General features: G+C 38.5%; 1 protein-coding gene across 4 annotated transcripts in view; it reads left to right on the plus strand.

The window, feature by feature from the left end:
* Wdr33 (WD repeat domain 33) overlaps positions 1-18,021 on the plus strand; it is a 107,209-nt gene continuing 89,188 nt past the window's right edge. For 3 of the 4 annotated variants that reach the window (XM_027936869.2, XM_071619255.1, XM_071619254.1), the window contains exon 1: positions 1-149. The gene's annotated coding sequence lies outside the window, so the exon portion shown is untranslated. Of the gene's footprint in view, positions 150-17,471; positions 17,538-18,021 lie in introns of all 4 variants that reach the window. The other variant, XM_071619253.1, reaches the window with a different exon arrangement.

Genomic DNA, 18,021 nt, shown 5'->3' on the forward strand with positions numbered 1-18,021 from the left:
CTCGGTGGCTCATTGGGGAAGATGGCGGCTGCACTTTTGGAGGAGAGGGATTGAGAGGGGAGGAGGAAGGAGGCTGGAGAGTAGAGACGTTCCCAACTGTGAAGACGAACGCTTCGCTCGCCGTTAGGAGCTCTGCTCAACGCCAGACGGTGAGTGCAGTGGTGGCGCGGGACCGCTCGCCTGCAGTAGGCGGCAGCACTCTCCGCCATTTTCAGGCTTGGCCGTTGCGTGCTTTGGGGGACTGGAGGGGTTCCCGGGGACAGGTTGGAGGAGCTGGGAGGACCAATATCGGGAGGGCTGATTGGGGCAAGTTTGAACCTTTGGGGCGGGGATTGGAGGCTTAAGGCCGGCGAGGAAAGGAGGACATGGTGAAACTAAAGCCCTGCTTGGGGACCGGTGGCGATGGAGAAGACGTAGGTAAGGCGGGCATGAATAAGAGGTGATGTTTGGAGGAGGGAAGCGCGTTTAAACTGATATTTTGAACGGGACTGGAAGGAGATGGGCCGAGAGTTGAATGGAGTGTGGTTTGAGTCGTTGGTTGATGAAGATTCAGGAGAAGTTAATGTGCAGACTATAAAACAGCGGAAGGTTTAGCCTTGATGTTATTGTGGCTTGGATTCGGTGTTTGTTACAGGGATAAGGGCCCCAGCTTGACAGGCAAAGCCCTGCTTCTTCAGAACATTTATATTCGTATTTGGTTTCCTTTAGAAAATGCATCCTACTTATGTCTTTTTGGTAACTCCCTCCCTGTCTCTAATTTTAAGTTGCTTTTTGGCAACTTATTTACCCTAATTTAAGATCTTAGAAAGCATTCCTGTTTTTGCATTGTTTTGCATTTGAGACAGGGTTTTTCCCTGTGAAGCCCAGGCTGGTCCCAAAACTCACGATTCTTAGCATCCCGAGTAGCTGGATTATAAGGCGCCTCTGTACGGCTAGTCTGTTTTAAACAAACAAACAAACAAACAAAAAGAATACTAAAATAAATGTTGATACTTGGTTGTAACCCTTGTGGTTAGTGGCTCTTCTGGAATACGGAGAAGGTATGTTGATAGGGCATTCAGTGGTTATATCTGTTTAAATCAAATCAGAGGAGTAGAAAGCTTATCAAGCTTGTTTTAAAGTAGTTTCTGCACAGATGTCATTAAGCTAACTGTTCAGGAACTTTGGAAGACTGCATAGTAACAAAAAGCTATGCTGAAAGTCACGCTTCTTGGAAGAATAGGTTTTGCGTACACTCTGGAGTTCTATTATTTTATGTTTGTGAACGTGGTATTGTGGTAAATCTATTTAATTCAAGCAAAACTGTTATTGACCGTTAGTTGAAAGAAAACGTTCCCCTGGTGGCATTTTTCTTTTTCAAATCTTAATTGCATTTGACACCCATCTTTCCCTTTTCTTTTGGCACTGGGGATTGAACTCAGGGACACTTAACCACTGGGCTACTTCCCCAGCCCTTTTTACATTTTATTTTGCGACAGGGTATAGCTAAGTTGCTTTAAGGCCTCGCTAAGTTGCTGAGGATGTCTTTGAATTTGGGATCCTCCTGCCTCAGTTTCTGGAATGGCTGGGATTACCTGTGCACGCCATCTTGCCTGGCTGGACACCCATCTTTTAAAAGATAACTTTTGCACTTTTAACTGGTCTCCTTACTCTATAGAAGATTTGAGTTTGTGCTAGGATTTAAAGTTCCTTATTTAGCCTGTTTTCTAGTAATTTAGGGGAAATTTTAATTTTCTATACTCCTGGGAAGAATTTTGGTGGAAAGTTGGCTTAAAACACAGTTTTTTGTTTTTTTTTTTAAAGAGAGACAGAGAGAATTTTTTTAATATTTATTTTTTTTAGTTTTCAGCGGACACAACATCTTTGTTTGTATGTGGTGCTGAGGATGGAACCTGGGCTGCACGCATGCCAGGCGAGCCTGCAACCGCTTGAGCCACATCCCCAGCCCCAAAACACAGTTTGTTAAGGAAAAATAAATCGTTATGTGTGAAACTAAAGGTCTAAATTATTTTCTTAAATATTTATCTTTATTTTTAGTTGTAGTTGGACATAATACCTTTGTTTTTAAAATTTATTTATTTTTATGTGGTGCTGATCTAACCAAGGCCTCTCACTCGCTAGGCAGGCGCTGTACTGTACCTCTGAGCCACAATCCCAGCCCAATTCTCTTCTTTAGTTTGTGAAAAATACCAAGTTACCAATTTTGCCATTACAGATTTATCTTGAGCTAAACCTTAAACCATATATATATATATAGATTTAAAAAAATCATTTTTGTAGTTGTAGATACGACCTCATGCCTTTATTTTTTATTTTTTAACACTGTGCTAAGGATCAAACTCCGTGCCTCAGATACATGCTAGGCAAGCACTTGCCTTTGAGCTGCAGCCCCAGCCCCTAACCATATTTTTATTAATGACTTAAGGTGCTTATTCAGAGCTCTCTTTGATTAGTAATAAGAAGTCCATGTTCTTTTTATGTTACTTTTGGAGGAAAATGTTACTTGATTATTGCCAAGCTCAAACTATTTTATATTTCAGAATAAGAAAGTAAAGTTGTAAATAAAGCTTTATAACTACAACAGATATTTTAAAAAGTTTTTCACTTATGAATGCATTTATGTAATCTTTTTGAGGTTACTTAGAAAAGTATTTGGAATGTTATAAATATTTTTAGGAAAGATAGTATTACTTAGTTGGGAGTCCCCATGTGAGCAATTTTCATTATAAAAATATTTAACTATCATAAATGTTATTTAAACAAGCATGGGTTCCAAACTTAGTTTTCTACAAAACTTTAAGAATTTGGTATGTGTTGAAACTTGCTGATAAGAAATGTTTTGTTGAAACAGTTACAAGTTTCTTTGTTGCTGAAACATGTTGTGTGACAAGTTGCCTGATGATAGTTTTAATACTTAGAAGTCTTGTCTTTGGCCAGGTGTGCAGGTGCTTGTCTTAATCCCAGAAGCTGGGGAGGCTGAGGCAGGAGGATTGCAAGTTCAAAGCCAGGCTCAGCAAGGCCCTCAGCTACTTAAGTGAGACCCTGTCTCAAAAATAAAAAGGGCTGGGGATGTGGCTCAGTGTTTGAGTGTCCCTGTACCCAAACCGAAAAGTATCGTCTTTTGTTATTTCAGTGGTTTAGATTTAAAAGTTTGCTCTTGAACATGTTTTTTCTTTGGTGACTTTTCTCTTCCCTTTACAAACTATTTATATTAATTCTAGACATAGAAGCTCTTTAGCACTTGACCCATAGAACATGATTCTTCTAGCTCATAAACATTTTAATAACTTTCTAGTAGAGTTAACTGATTTTATAAAGTTTTTGTTATGCCTTATTTTCATAATTTGATTGCTTGTAAATCCCCAGTGCTGGGTATCATTGAAAAAAAGCATCATGGGGGAGGGGTTGTGGCTCAGCGCCAGAGTGCTTGCCTGGCTTAATGCTTGCCTTGCTTAAGGCACTGGGTTCCAGCCTCAGCACCACATAAAAATAAATAAACAAAATAAAACTTAAAAAAAAAGAAAGAAAGAAATATCTTAAAAAAAAGAAAAAAAGCATCATAGATTTCAGTAGCAGCCAACTACCTACTTTTTTCTGTTATTCCTATGGATTGAACCCAGGGCCTCACCCATGCTAAGTGTGAGATTTACTTGTTGAAATCATTTTCAATTTTTAAACATTAACACAAATATCTTTGAAAACTTATTGACAATTTCTTTAGGTAACATTCCTTTCTCTGTGTTATGAAAGCCTTTTGAATGTATTTCTTTTTTTGTTGTTTTTTTGAATGTATTTCTAATTAATGTGCTTAATGTGCTTTGACTCTGTTCTTAACTTTGTGAACTTTTTTTTTTTTTGATAGCTAGGGATTTAACCCAGGGGTGCTTTCCACTGAGCTATGTCCCCAACCTTTTTCTTATTTTTTAAATTTTGACCAGGTTTTTGCTAAGATGGTTAGGGCCTTGCTAAATTGCTGAGGCTGGCCTTGAACTTGGAATGCTCCTGCCTCAGCCTCTGGAGTCACTGGGATTACAGACATTCGCCTCTGTGCCTGGCCTTCATGAACATTTTGAAGTCAGATATCATAGTGACTTTTATTCTTGTATTTTGTATTTTTTATTTTTAAGGAAGATTGCAGGCTCAGCAACTTAGCAAGGCCCTCAGCTACTTAAGTGAGACCCTGTCATTACAAAAATTGAAGGATGAATGAGTTTTCTATAAAAATTTCCCTTGTAATTCTACAGGGATCCACATTTCAAACTGACCTGGTTTATTTCTGATTTATTGCTGTACTTTGACTTTTGCTTAGGCTAATCCTTGTTAATTGTCTCTTTTCTTTCAGACAATTTATTTATATCCTTTTCATTCTTCAAAATTCAGCTAAATCTCATTGCGTTTACTTTTCCTTTATTTTTAACTTGTGTCTTTAGTCTAAGGTCTGTGTAAATGCCTTCTGTAGATTTGTGTTCTTACCAGAGTACTTACCATTTTTAGCTGGTCCTTGAATGGGTTAAATGCAAAACTGTACCTCAGACTGAATTTGTTATTAAAGGCACCTAATCTCTTTTCTGTTTGCTGTCCCACTTATAGGATACTTTATTTTTTAAGACAGGGTCTCACTAAATTGCCCAGTTGTCCTTGAACTTGTGATCCTTTTGTGAGCCTCCAGAGTAGCTGGAGTTTCTCCAGAGTAGCATATACCACAATGCCCAGCCATAGTAAGATACTTTCTTTGGGGGGGGGGTGGGGAGATGGACACCTGGGGATTGAACTCGGGCATTCAACCAGAGCCACATCCCTAGCCCTATTTCCTATTTTATTTAGAGACATGATCTCACCGAGTTGCTTAGTGCTTCCCCATTGTTGAGACTGGCTTTGAACTCTTGATCCTCCCGCCTTAGACTCCCCAGCTGCTGGGATTACAGGCAAGCACCACTGCGCCTGGCCTAGTAAGATACTTTAAAAAAATATATTTATTTTAGTTGTAGTTGAACGTAATACCTTCATTTTATTATTTATTTTTATGTGGTTCTGAGGATTGAACCCAGCGCCTCACATATGCTAGGTGAGCGCTCCATCGCTGAGCCACAACCCCAGCCCTAGTAAGATACTTTTAAGGAGCAATTTCTTTTTCTTTTTTTGTATGTGAAATATTATGGTAACTTTCCAATTTTATGTTATGAAAAATTTCAAACATGTATAAAAATGGATGAATAGTACAATGAACACCCATTACCTTATGCTTATATTTAACTGTTAACTTTTAGCTCTTTTGCTTTAATTGTGTATACCACTCCATCCCCACCATTTGAAATTAAATTCAGATATGCTGATTCTTATTTTAATATCTTAGGAAACATTTCTTTGAGCTAATACTATTCCTATACATTCATGTATTTTTATTTCAAACCACACTCAGACTAAGAACATACATAATCATAATGTCTTTATCAGGTCTGTGGCAATTAGCACTAAATCTGTAGCATCCCTTTTCAGGCTAGGGCTGCTGGGCATTGAACCCAGGGTCTCCAGTATGCTAATCAGGTGATGTATCATTGAGCTACATCTCCAGCTCATATAGCAACATCTTTTTTTGTGTGTGTGTTTTTAGTTATGGATCGACACAACTTTGTTTATATTTTTATGTGGTGCTGAGATTGAACCCAGTGCCTCACATGCTAACCCCAACCCCCATCTTTTAAAAATATGTTCCAACTGGGTATGGTGAGTGACACATGCCTTTAATCCCGGGGAATTGGGAGGCTGAGGCAGGAGAATTGCAAGTTTGAGGCAACTTAGTGAGATCTAGTCTCAAAATAAAAAACTAAAAGGGCTGGGGATGTGGCCCAGTGGTTAAGCACCCCTCGGTTCAATCCCCAGTACCAAATAAAAATTTAAAAATGTTCCACATTAGTGGGGCAAGTGGAGTGCACTTGTAGTCTTAGCTACTCAAAAGCTAAGGCAGAAGATGACTGAACCTAGGAATTTGTGGGCAGCATGGTGTGACGCTGCTTCTTTAAAAAAAAAAAAAAGAGAGAGAGAGAGAGAGAGAGGGTCTCTTGAATTTTCCTAGGCAGGCTTGGAACTTGTGATCCTCCTGCCTCAGCCTTATGAATAGCTGAGATGATGATATAGAAAGGTTTGTTAAATTTAGCTCAGATGTTTTTAGCATTAAAAACTTACAGAGGATGAAGCTCAGTTTTAAAGTGTTTGACTAGCACGTATAAGGCCCTGGGTTCAATGCCTAGTACCACAAAAACAAACAAACAAACTTTCCACAAACAATGAAAACCTTATAGGTAGCTAGATGTGGTGGCTCACGCCCCTAATCTCAGCTACTCAGGCATTTGGCTCAATGGTAGCATGTCCCTCTGTTCATCCCCAATGCCACAACAAATGTAAATTGCATATCATCACTTCACAGGTGATGATATGCAATTTACATTGCATTACATCAGGAAAGATAGAATGTCAGGTTCAACGTCTAGTGATCCCTTAAAAGGTGGCTAGGACTGCCAGTATTTATAGGGCTAAATTTACTTGGTTAGTGTGGTGGCCACGGCCACCATTTTTCTTCATTGAACAGGTAGATTTTCCCCTTTGCAATTATACTTGATGTGTAGAGTGATAACACTGGCATCATATGAATACCCTGTTCCTCAGATTTTTCACCTAATGTCTGATGATTGTTGGCTGAGCCATTTATGTCATTGGGGGTTTTCTAATTCTGTTATTTGCATACACTTATTAGCAGTTTTTTTTTTTTTTTTTTTTTTTTGCAAAGTAGCTTTTGGGCCTTGGGGCATAACTCAGTTGTAGGCTGAAGTCTTAATGCAAAAAAAAAAACAAAAAAACCCAACAACAAAAACACATGAAAGCGGGAAAAGTTTTCTTTTTCTTTGGCAGTGCTCTGGATTCAACTCAGTTCTGCATATACTAGGCAAGTGCTTTATTACTGAGCCATGTCCCGAGATCTCACTCTAAATGTGTGTGTTTTTTGTTTTTATTTTATTTTTTGGTACTGGAGATTGAATCTAGAGGCGCTTTACAACTGAGCTACATCTGCAGTCCTGTTTTATTTTTATTTTTTTGGTACAGGGGATTGAACTCAGGGGTACTCCACCACAGAGCCACATCCCTGGCCCTACTTTGTATTTGTATTTTATTTTGAGACAGGGTCTCACTGAATTGCTTAGGGCCTCAGAGTTCCTGAGGCTGGCTTTGAACTCCTGATCCTCCTACCTTAGCCTCCCAAGCCGCTCTGTTTTATTTTTTGAGACAGGATCATGCTAAGTTGCCTAGGCTGGACTTGAAGTTATGATTCTCCTGTCACAGACTTCAAGTCTCTGGAACTACAAGTGTGCACTGCCATGCGTATATTCTTGATTTGAAGCCCTTACCACATATATGATTTATGTATATTTTTTCCCATTTTGTAGGTTGCCTTTCACTATGTTGTGTCATTTGATGCACAAGCTTTTCTTTCTTTTTTGAGATTGGCTCTTACTATGTTTCCCAGGCTGGCCTGGAACTTCTGGACTCTAGTGATCCTTCTGACTTAGCCTTTTCAATAGCTGGGACTATAGCATGCACCACTACACCTTGGTGATGCACAGGTTTTTTAAGTTTGACATGCTCACGTGTGTATGACCCTTGGTTTTTTTTAAGCTTCATAATGTGTCAAGAAATCATTCCATATCAGTTTTGAACTCCTCCTCCTTTTTAAAAATTACAACAGCTTTACCTTTGAGGAACTCCATTTTATCAATGTAACATAGTCTGTCCCCTCAGCTCCTATAATGATTCAATAGAATGTATTTGAAGGTGAAAAGGAGACTTATTGTGCCAACAGGCATAAATGGGCATAAACTCGGAGTTCTAGAGGCTGATCATATATATATAGCTCAGTGGTGGAGCAGGTACTTAGTATGCATGAGACCCAGGGTTCAGATACTAGCATTTAAAAAAAAAGTGTTCTTGAGCAAATTTATTTATGTATTATTTTTTTAATATTTATTTTTTAGTTGTAGGTGGACACAATATCTGTATTTTATATTTATTTGGTGCTGAGGATTGAACCCAGTGCCTCATGAATGCTAGACGAGCACTGTATCTCTGTGCCACAACCCCAGCTCTTGAGCAGATTTAGACATAGTCACTCAACTATTAATGGAACTCCTCCTGTCTCCCCTGGAGATTTACCACTAGGCTATACTCCAGTCCTTCTTATTTTTGTCTTTTAAGACAGGGTCTTACTAAGTTGCTGAGGTTGGCCTCAATCTTTGGTTCAAGAACTTTTTAAAGATTTTTAGGGCTAGGGTGTTTTCAGAGAAGGGGGTACTTCACTTAGGACAAGCAGGGTTCTTGGCATTCATTATGGGAAAGAATTTCAATATATATCAGTAGAGTCACAGATATAATTTAAAAATCAAGTAATATGCATTCAGGGGAGAATGCAGACTACCTGGAGGGTGAGAGACATATTTGGGGTTCCTGGCTTTTCTTTTAAAGTATACTTTATGAGGGCTGGACATGAGAAGGTATGTAGGGATGATATCAGTGTAGTGATCTCAGCATGACTTAACAGTTTTCAGAATCCATTATCTGGTTAGTAGATAACATTGGAAAGTTCTCTAAATTATAGGTATATCAAAATATTGTATCTCTTCTTTGCTTAATCTACTTATTGGTGGACTGATTAACAGTGCAAAAGGTAATTAACGATGCTGAGAGCCACAGCCAAGTCGGAATGGCCCCTGGCATTTTGCCAGAAGTAATGGTTGAGAGGTGAGTCATTAAGATGATGTTAATTAAGTTAAGCTGTGTATAATTGCTGTGACTAGATGATGCTGGATTAAACAGGCTGTGTATTCAATTGTTTATAGACCCCTGCTGTCCGCCTCGCCTGCTACTTTGGAGTTCTCACGGGGATTCCTGGGGAGTTCCTGTTGGTTGGTTGGTGAAGTTCCGGTGGAGGGAGTTCCGGTTGGTGTGTGGTGTCCCTGAAAGGGCCGAGTGGGTGGCTTTGGGGGATTTCGGAAATAAAGTTTGTTCCTGCTTGAGTGGCTTGTGATTTGTGCCCAGCCAGACTGCGGCATTTCTGTGGCATAACATAAGTCAGTGAATATACGGTAACATACATAATATATGGTGAATATATGGTAATATGTGAGTGACAAGCCTGGGAGAGAGACTGGCTTAGGAAATGATAGCCTTGGAAAAGTATGCTGAACTTTAAATTAAAATTGTATTTCTTGGGACTGGGGTTGTGACTCAGTGGAAGAACAGTTGCCTAGTATGTGCGAGGCACTGGGTTCAATTCTCAGTACCAAATATAAATAAATGAATAAAATAAAGGTTCATCAACATCTAAGAAAATATTGTAAAAAATTGTATTTCCTTGTGTTGTCTTTATGACTCCTTTCTACCTGGTTTTTATTTCTTCTATTCTACCCGAAGAGCATGTGCTTATGTAGGAGACCCTGGGTCAATCCCAGCACCGAAAAAAAAGTTATGGTAAAACACACATGCACGACAACTTCTGATCATTGTTCTTTTCAACATATAAAATACACCCCCGCCCCCCGTTTTTGGGTACTGGGGATTGAATTTAGGGGCATTGAGCCACATCCCCAGCCCTATTATTTCATTTAGAGAAAGGGTCTCACTGAGTTGCTTAGCACCTTGCTTTTGCTGAGGTTGGCTTTTAACTCATGATTCTCCTGTCTTAGCCTCCAGAGACTGGGATTACAGGTATGTGAAACCGTGCCCAGTTTAGCTCCCATTGTAAGAATGCAGATGTGAAGCAAGGCAGTGGAGCACTCCTGTAATCCCAGTTGCTTGGGAGGCTGAGGCAGGAGGATCCCAAAGTTCAAAGCCAGTCTCAGCAATTTAGCAAGGCCGTATGCAACTTAGTAAGATCCTGACTCAAAATAAATAAAAAGGGCTGACAGTGTGGTTCAGTGGTTTAAGTGCCCCTGGGGTTCAATCTTTAGTACCAAAAAGGGAGTGCAGATATGATTTGCTGGTTTCTTTTCATGACTTACGTTTTTTTTTATAGATTTCTTTTTCCAGGTGGGTTTCAAACCCTATTTTGATAACTGCAACTGTTTTTGTTTTATAAGAAACTTCCTCTAAACCAGCACAGTGACTCACGCCTATAATCTCAGGGGTTTGGGAGGCTGAGGCAGGAGGCTCACGAGTTCAAAGCCAGCCTCTGCAACTTAGTGAGGCATTAAGCAACTCAGTGAGACCCTGTTTCTAAATAAAATAAAAAATAGGGCTGGAGATGTGGCACAGTGGTTGAGTGCCCCTGGGTTTAATCCCTGGGGACCTCCAAAAAAATTAGTAAAAAGAAACTTCTCAAATTTTTACATAGTAGTATTTCATCGGTACAGATGTTAGTTGGGGGTTGGGGTTGTGGCTCAGTGGCAGAGCGTTTGCCTCGCACGTGTGAGGTACTGGGTTGGATTCTCAGCACCACATAAAAATAAATAAAGGTATTGTGTCGGGGCTGGGGGATATAGCTCAGTTGATAGAGTGCTTGCATCTCATGCACAAAGCCCTGGTTCAATTCCCAGCACTACACAAAACAAAACAAAACAAAAAAGGTATTGCGTCTATCTACAGCTAAAAAAAATTAAAAAAGAAGAAAGTTAGATATTGTCTAGGTGCCATGACACATGCCTGTGATCCCAACTACTTGGAAAGATGAGACAGGAGGATAGTAAAGTTGAGGCCAGCCTGGGCAACTTAGACCCTGTCTCAGAATAAGTAAGCCTGGCAATGTTGCCCAGTGGTAGAGCACCCCTGGGTTCAATCCTCATTATCCTGACCCAAGGGGGAAAACAAAACCCAAAGCAAAACCGCATCAGATATTGAAGGTTCTGATGGTTTTACTAAAGACCTTTAACCAGTTAATTGTGGAAATTCTCTATACACAATCACAGTTGTTTTTCAGTAGAAGGAGGAAATTTCTGTTAAGTAGGATGCCTAAAAAGAGCTTTAACAAACTTTCAGTTTCATATACAACAGTAGACTCAAACTAATTTTGCATCAGGTCAAATACAGTTTTAAAAAAATAAGTTTTATGAGTTCTTGAACTGAGTTCAAGTAGTTACACTGAGACATTTGAATTTTTCTTTTTTTCCCTTGTTTGCATTACTAGGGAATTGAACCCAGGGGTGCTCTAGCACTGAGTTTTATCCCCAGCCTTTTTGTTTTCATTTTTTGGTTTTTACCAATTAATGAATGCTGCTTTGAATACGAGTGTACTAGCTTTTATGTGGATATAATGCTTTTTATTCTCCTGAGAATATTTCTAGGAGTAAAATTGTTGAATCACATTTGAAGAAATTTCAGGCTGTTTTCCCAAGAGGCTGCACCATTTTGCATTCCTGCCAGTCGTGTATGAGGGCTCCAATTTGTTTATAAAATCCTGGGTTGAAGGGATGCTCCTGCTTCATCCCCTTGAGTACCTGGGACTACAGATAAGTGTTCCAGTACCTGACTTTCATTATGGTTTGTTTATTTATGTATATAGTTTAGAGATTGAACTTGAGGCTTCCTGCATGCTAGCACGTTTATATGTGTCTATATGATGTTAAGCTGTACCTCAACATTCATGGTTTTGATTTGTGTTTTCCTAATAACTAATGGTGATGAACATCTTTTTCATATGTTTATTGGCATTTGTTTATCTTTTTAGACAAGTAACTTCAGACCTTTTGCCCATTTAAAAAATTGGATTGTCTTTTAATTATTGAGTTGTAAGAGTTTATTCCATATTTTCAAGTCTCTTATCAAATATATGATTGCAGATATATTCTGTCATTTGTGGATTCTTTTTGCTTGCTTGCTTCTTTTTCCTCTCTTTTATTCCCAGTGTTGTGTAGTGTAATGAACCCAGGCCCTTGAGCATGCTAGAGTTTAAGCTCTAACACTGAGCTATACTTTTTTTCACCTTTTTATTGGTCATTGAAGTATAAAATTATAATTTTTGTAATGCTTGTATTATCTATTTAAGAATTGTTTATTGTGCCTTTAGTGTCATGGAAGGCAGATTTGCTATATTTAATACAGTTTACAATTGATTACACAGTTGATTTTTGCAGTCAGGAATGTGGATTGTTGGTTATGGGTAAAAATATGAGCCCCCCCCCCACACTTTTTTTTTCTGGCATTGGGAATCTAACCTAGGGCCTAATAATATAGGCCCATGCTAGGCAAGCACTCTACCATGGACCTATATCCACAGCCCCTAAATATAAATGTGAATTTGACTTTTTGACTAGAAGGCTATAGTGAGTTTGATTTTGTGGTTAGAAAGCTGTAGGCTTTAGTTTTTGGCTCTAATGAAAGGAATTTTCAATAACCATACTAAACCCTAACTAAGGTCAAGTAAAAAGTAATTACATGACTTAATGGTGAGGTTTTGTTTTACGTTATTTAAAAATATTTGGTTGACATTGCATAAGCGTTTTTTAAAAATATTTTTTCAGTTGTTAATGGACTTTATTTTGTTTATTTGTATGTGGTGCAGAGAAGCGAACCCAGTGCTTCACATGTGCTAGGCAAGCACTCTACCACTGAGCCACAATCCCAGCCTGCATTGTTCTTTTGATAGCAAGACAGATTTTTTTTTTTTTTTGGTCACTAACTGGGATTGAACCCAGGGATGCAGTATCACTGAGCTATGTGTCTAGTCCTTTTTATTTTTGAGACAGGGTCTCAATAAGTTGCTGAGGCTGGCCTCAAATTTGAGATCTGTCTAGCCTTAGCCTCCTGAGTACTTGAGATTATAGATGTGCCACTGTTCCCTTTTAAGACTGGCTTTTTAGAAGGGAATTATCCAATTGTTATGAACAGTATGTATCATGAGGTAGTTAAAAGGCACCATGGGGTTGGGGTGTAGCTTTGTGTACAGCCAAACTTAAGACCTTGAGTTTGATCCTGTACACTGCCCCAAACAAAAAACCGAAAAAACAAACAAACAAAAAACCCAACAAGTATTCTGAAGAATTAGATTTTTAGTTCAATGTGGATAATAGAACTAGAAACTGAGAAATACTATCTATCGATTGATTGATCTCTTGTACTGTGGATGGAACCTAGGTCTTTATTCATTTATTAAAGCCACTACTGAAATGCCTTCTGGTTTCCATAACCTGCTTTATTTTAAAAGATTGTGGTAAGTATATATAACATAAAATTTTAAATTTTAACCATTTTTCACTATAGATCAGTAGTGTTAATCACATTCACTTTGTTATGCAGTCTGTAGAACTCCTTTGCAAAACCGAAACTCTTATTGTTAAACAGGAGCCCCTAGCCTTTGACAGTTACCATTCTACTTTTTTTGTCTTATGAATTTGACTGTTCTAGGAATCTCAAGAGGAATGATAACCTTTTGTGACTGGCTTATTTTATTTTATTTTATTTAAGTTTAATATCTTATTTTACTGGCTTATTAGTTTAATATCCTTTTGTGACTGGCTTATTTTACTTAGTTTAATATGTTTAAGGTTCATCATCAATGTTGTAGCATGTGTCATAATTTCCTTTTTGGTACCAGGGATTGAACCTAGGGTTGCTTAACCACTGAGCCACGTCTCCAGCACGTGTCCCCCCCCCCCCCCCCGCCCCCCACCTTAATATTTATTTTTTAGTTGTAGGTGGACACACAATATCTTTATTTCATTTTTGTGTGGTGCTGAGGATTGAACCCAGTGCCTCATAGGTGCTAGGTGAACACTTTACCACTGAGCCACAACTCTAGCCTCCCAGTCCCCTTTTTGTATTTTATTTAGAGACAGGGTCTTGCTGAGTTGCTTAGGGCCTCCCTAAGTTGCTGAAGCTTGCTTGAACTCAAAGCCACCTGTCCTTGCCTCCCAAGTTGCTAGGATTACAGGCGTGTGCCACTGTGCCTGGCAGTCATAATTTCCTTTTTAAGGCTGAATAATATACCACTGTATGTATATGTCATTTTGTTTTTTATATTGGGAATTGAACCCAGAGGTGCTTTACACATTGAGCTAAATTCCTACCCCATTTTATTTTTTATTTTGAATTAGCATCTCACCAAGTTGCTTAAGGCCTTGCTAAGTTACTGGGGCTGGTCTTGAACTTGCCATCCTTCTGCCTCAGCCTCTGGAGTCTCTGGGGCATGCACTACCATGCCTGGCATTATGACTTTTTTTCTTTACCCATTCACCTGTAAGTGTATATTTACATTTAGTTATTTTGTTATTTTAGTTATTTTGAATAATGCTGTGAAAATGCATGTGCAAATACCTTGTGGTGTATCCCCGTTTTCAGTTCTTCTAATATATGTTGAAAATTCTGTGGCATTTTGTACATACTTTGTCTTTTGCCATAGCATGTTATAAATATTTGCATGTCTGAAGATTTTAAGCAAAGGTATAGTGGTGGGAAGCTTCAGGGGTAAAGAAATTTAATCAATTCCCCTGAGGGTTACTGTTTACTCTAAAATTACCCTAGTGTCAACCTTAGTAGGACCACTTGTGAACAAGCTACTGGCTTTCATCAAGGACAGAGTTCAGATGATGGTTCTGTGTACCCACTATCAAACTCAGAAGGAGAATCCTACCAAGATCCTACCCATATAGACCCCCAACTGACCGAACCATTATTGGTCCCCAAGTTTCTAGACAAAGGGGGGAATGAGAAACTGATGTGACTCCATTTTTGAAAATAAATAAATAACAGTAACTTCTGCCTCAATGCCTGTCCTAAGGAAGTGGGGTGGGGGGCAAGACCCTTGTCTTTGGAAAAACCCACAGAGCCTTTCCAGGCAGATAAGCCACCCTGCTGAGTTGTTTGACTGAAAAAAGAAAAAAAAAAAAAAGAAAAAAAATTTAATCAAGCTGTGTGTTGGTGGTATTTGTCTGTAATCCCAGAAATTTGCAAGACAGGCAGGAGGATTGGAGTTCCAGCCAACCTGGGCAATTTAGTGAGACCCTGTCTCAAAAAAAAAAAAAATCCAAACCACTCCTGGAACTAAAAGTGATTATAATGGTTTCAGAATACAAGGTAAATATATAAGTCAATTTCTTATATATCAGCAGCAGACAATTGTGGTTTAAAACACGGTGCCATCTACATTGACATCAAAAAGGAAAATACTTAAGATGTAAATTTAACAAAATGTGTACAAGAAAACTACACAAAGAAGATCTAAATAAATGGAGTAATTTTTAATATACATGGATAGGAAGATTCAGTGTCAAAATGGTAGTGCTTCCCAACTTATCTGTAGATTTTCATCCCAAACAGCATCCCGGTAAATTGTTTTGTAGATGTTGATAAACAAAGTTCCTTTATTTAGATAAGCATGGTCAATGCCTGCTAAATAAATAGTTAGATACTCACAGGATTCTTAGATATTATACAAATATATGAACAGTTTTTAGACATAAAGTTAAATGAATAGTACAGTTAACATTATGTACTTTCCTCCTAGATTCATCATTAGTTACAATTTTGCTGCATTTGCTTTTTCTCTGTATTAGTTAGAGCTGCTATAATGAAATAACACAAACTGAGTAGTTTAAATAAGGGACATTTATAAGGAACATCTAGTAGAATTTGTCTGATAGTGCTAGAGGCTAGGTGTTTGAGGATCACAGGGACATGTTTTCTCTGAAGGGAGAAAAGAAGGATTAGTTTTAGACTTGTCTAAAAGGATTAGTTTTTGGTAGTTCTTTGACTTGTGTTAGCTTAATTCTATTCTTTATGTGTGTCCAAGTTTCCCTTTGTACACTGATGATTAGGAGCCACCTTAACGTTGTATAACCCCATCTTTTTTCATTGTATTTCAAGGACTCTATTTACAGTTGAGGTTCTAGGAGTTAGTGCGGCAGTCTGGTTGGGCACAAAATAACCACGACACAAAATAACCACGACACCACGAGGCACTTGTAGGTTCAAACAGGAACTCCTTTATTGCCCGAACTCCACTGGCACCCACGCCCACTCCCCGGGAACTCCCTCACCCTTCACTCAACGGGAACTCAGGGAGAACTCCAAAGTAGCCGGGCGGGCGCCCGAGGCAGCAGGATCCGCCCTATTGCCATAGCCGGGCAGCAGGGGTCTATATACAATTGAATACACAGCCTGTTTCAATCCAGCATCATCCAGTCACAGCAATTTTACACAGCTTAACTTAATTATCATCATCTTAATGGCTTGCTGGCATCACCTCTCAACCATTATTTCTGGCAAAATGCCAGGGGCCATTCGGGCTCGGCTGTGGCTCTCAACAAGTTAGGACTTCAGCATGTGAATTTTGAGATGATATAATTCAACCATAACAATCATTATAAAACTGTCTCTATGTACTCCCACAACCCAAACACACAATAGTCTTTAACCATTTGAAATTAAATGCAGGGGCTGGCATTGTAGAGCTCTCACCCAGCAAGCATGAGGCCCAGGGTTCGATCCTCAGCACCACATACAAACAAATAAAGGTATTGTGTCCATATAACTAAAATAAATATTTAAAAAAACTAAATGCAAATATAGTGACACACAACCTGAATACTTCAGAATGTAGTGTCTTATCTAAAAATCTTAACAGTAATTCCTAAATATTATATAATATCTGGTTCACATTCAGAGGGTATTTGATAGTTGATTTATTCAAACCAGGATCTAATCAAAGTTCATGTGTTCATTTAGTTTTGTATTTTTGGTCTTCAATAACTTAGAACAATGTTTTGTTGTTTTTTGTGTGTGTATATATAGATATACACACACACATATATATTTTTGAAGAGTTTCAACAATTTGTCTTGCATATTATTCTTCCATTTTCTAGATATCCTCGATTGTTTTTAAGTTGTTAAAATTTTTTTAGTTGTCCATGGACCTTTTATTTATTTATTTATATGCAATGCTGAGAATCAAACCCAGTGCTTCACACATGCTAAGCAAGCCTTCTACCAGTGAATCACAACCGCAGCCCTAAATTGTTCCTTTTAAGAAAAAAATTTTTTTTTTAATTTAATTTTTTTATGGTGGTGCTGAGGATCAAACCCAGTGCCTCACGCGTGCTAGGCAAGTGCTCTACCACCGAGCCACAACCCCAACCCCCTGTTCTTTTGTCTTCTGTTTTCCCTATAAATTGAAGTTGGGAGACATTTATAGGAAAAAAAAAAAAAGATAAAAGAACAATTTAGGGGCTGGTTGGGACTTTGAATCAATAAAAACATTTTTGACAAGAATATATCATACCCGGGGACTAGTGGTGTAGCTTAGCATGTGTGAGTCCCTTGGTTTAGTTCCTGACAGCAAAAAATAATTAAATAAATAAGGAATATATGATAAATGATGTGAAGTTATTTTGTAGTGTTTCATATCAGGAAGTATACAATGTCAAGTTTTTCCACTATTGATGACTCTTAAATTAGGTATGGTGGTAACAGCTTTCACCACTGTTTCCTTTTCAGATTAGCAAATTGAGGAGTAACTCTTTGAATCATTTGATAATCCTGTCTTGAGCTATCAATTATTTGGTAGGTATTGATGATATGTTGGGTTTTATTTATTTTGTTTATTTTTGCCTTTCTCGGGTGTCGGAAGTGGTGGAGTACTGGGGATTGAACAGAGGGGAACTTAGTTATATCCCCAGACAATTTTTTTTTTTTTTTTTTTAAGTTTTTGAGACAGGGTCTTGCCAGGTTGCTGAAACCGATCTTGATTTGGTAATCATCAGCCTCCCAATCCCTGGTGTTACAAGTGTGTGTCACTGTGCCTGGCTCCCCAGCCCCTTTTTATTTTGAGAGAAGGTCTTGTGATATTGCCCAGTCTGGCATTAGCCTTTCTAATAGCTGGGATTACCTTGTATACCATTGGGACCAGCTCAATTCAAAGGCTTTTTAATTCTGTACTTAGTTTTCCACTAGTTCTAGGACTGTGACTCAAGTGATGCTACTGAACATATACTCCACGGATATTAGTATCACCTTTAGAATATCTTAGGAATGTATCTTTTCAGGT

Source organism: Marmota flaviventris, chromosome 11, assembly GCF_047511675.1.
Source record: "Marmota flaviventris isolate mMarFla1 chromosome 11, mMarFla1.hap1, whole genome shotgun sequence".
NCBI classification, from domain to species: Eukaryota; Metazoa; Chordata; class Mammalia; order Rodentia; family Sciuridae; genus Marmota; species Marmota flaviventris.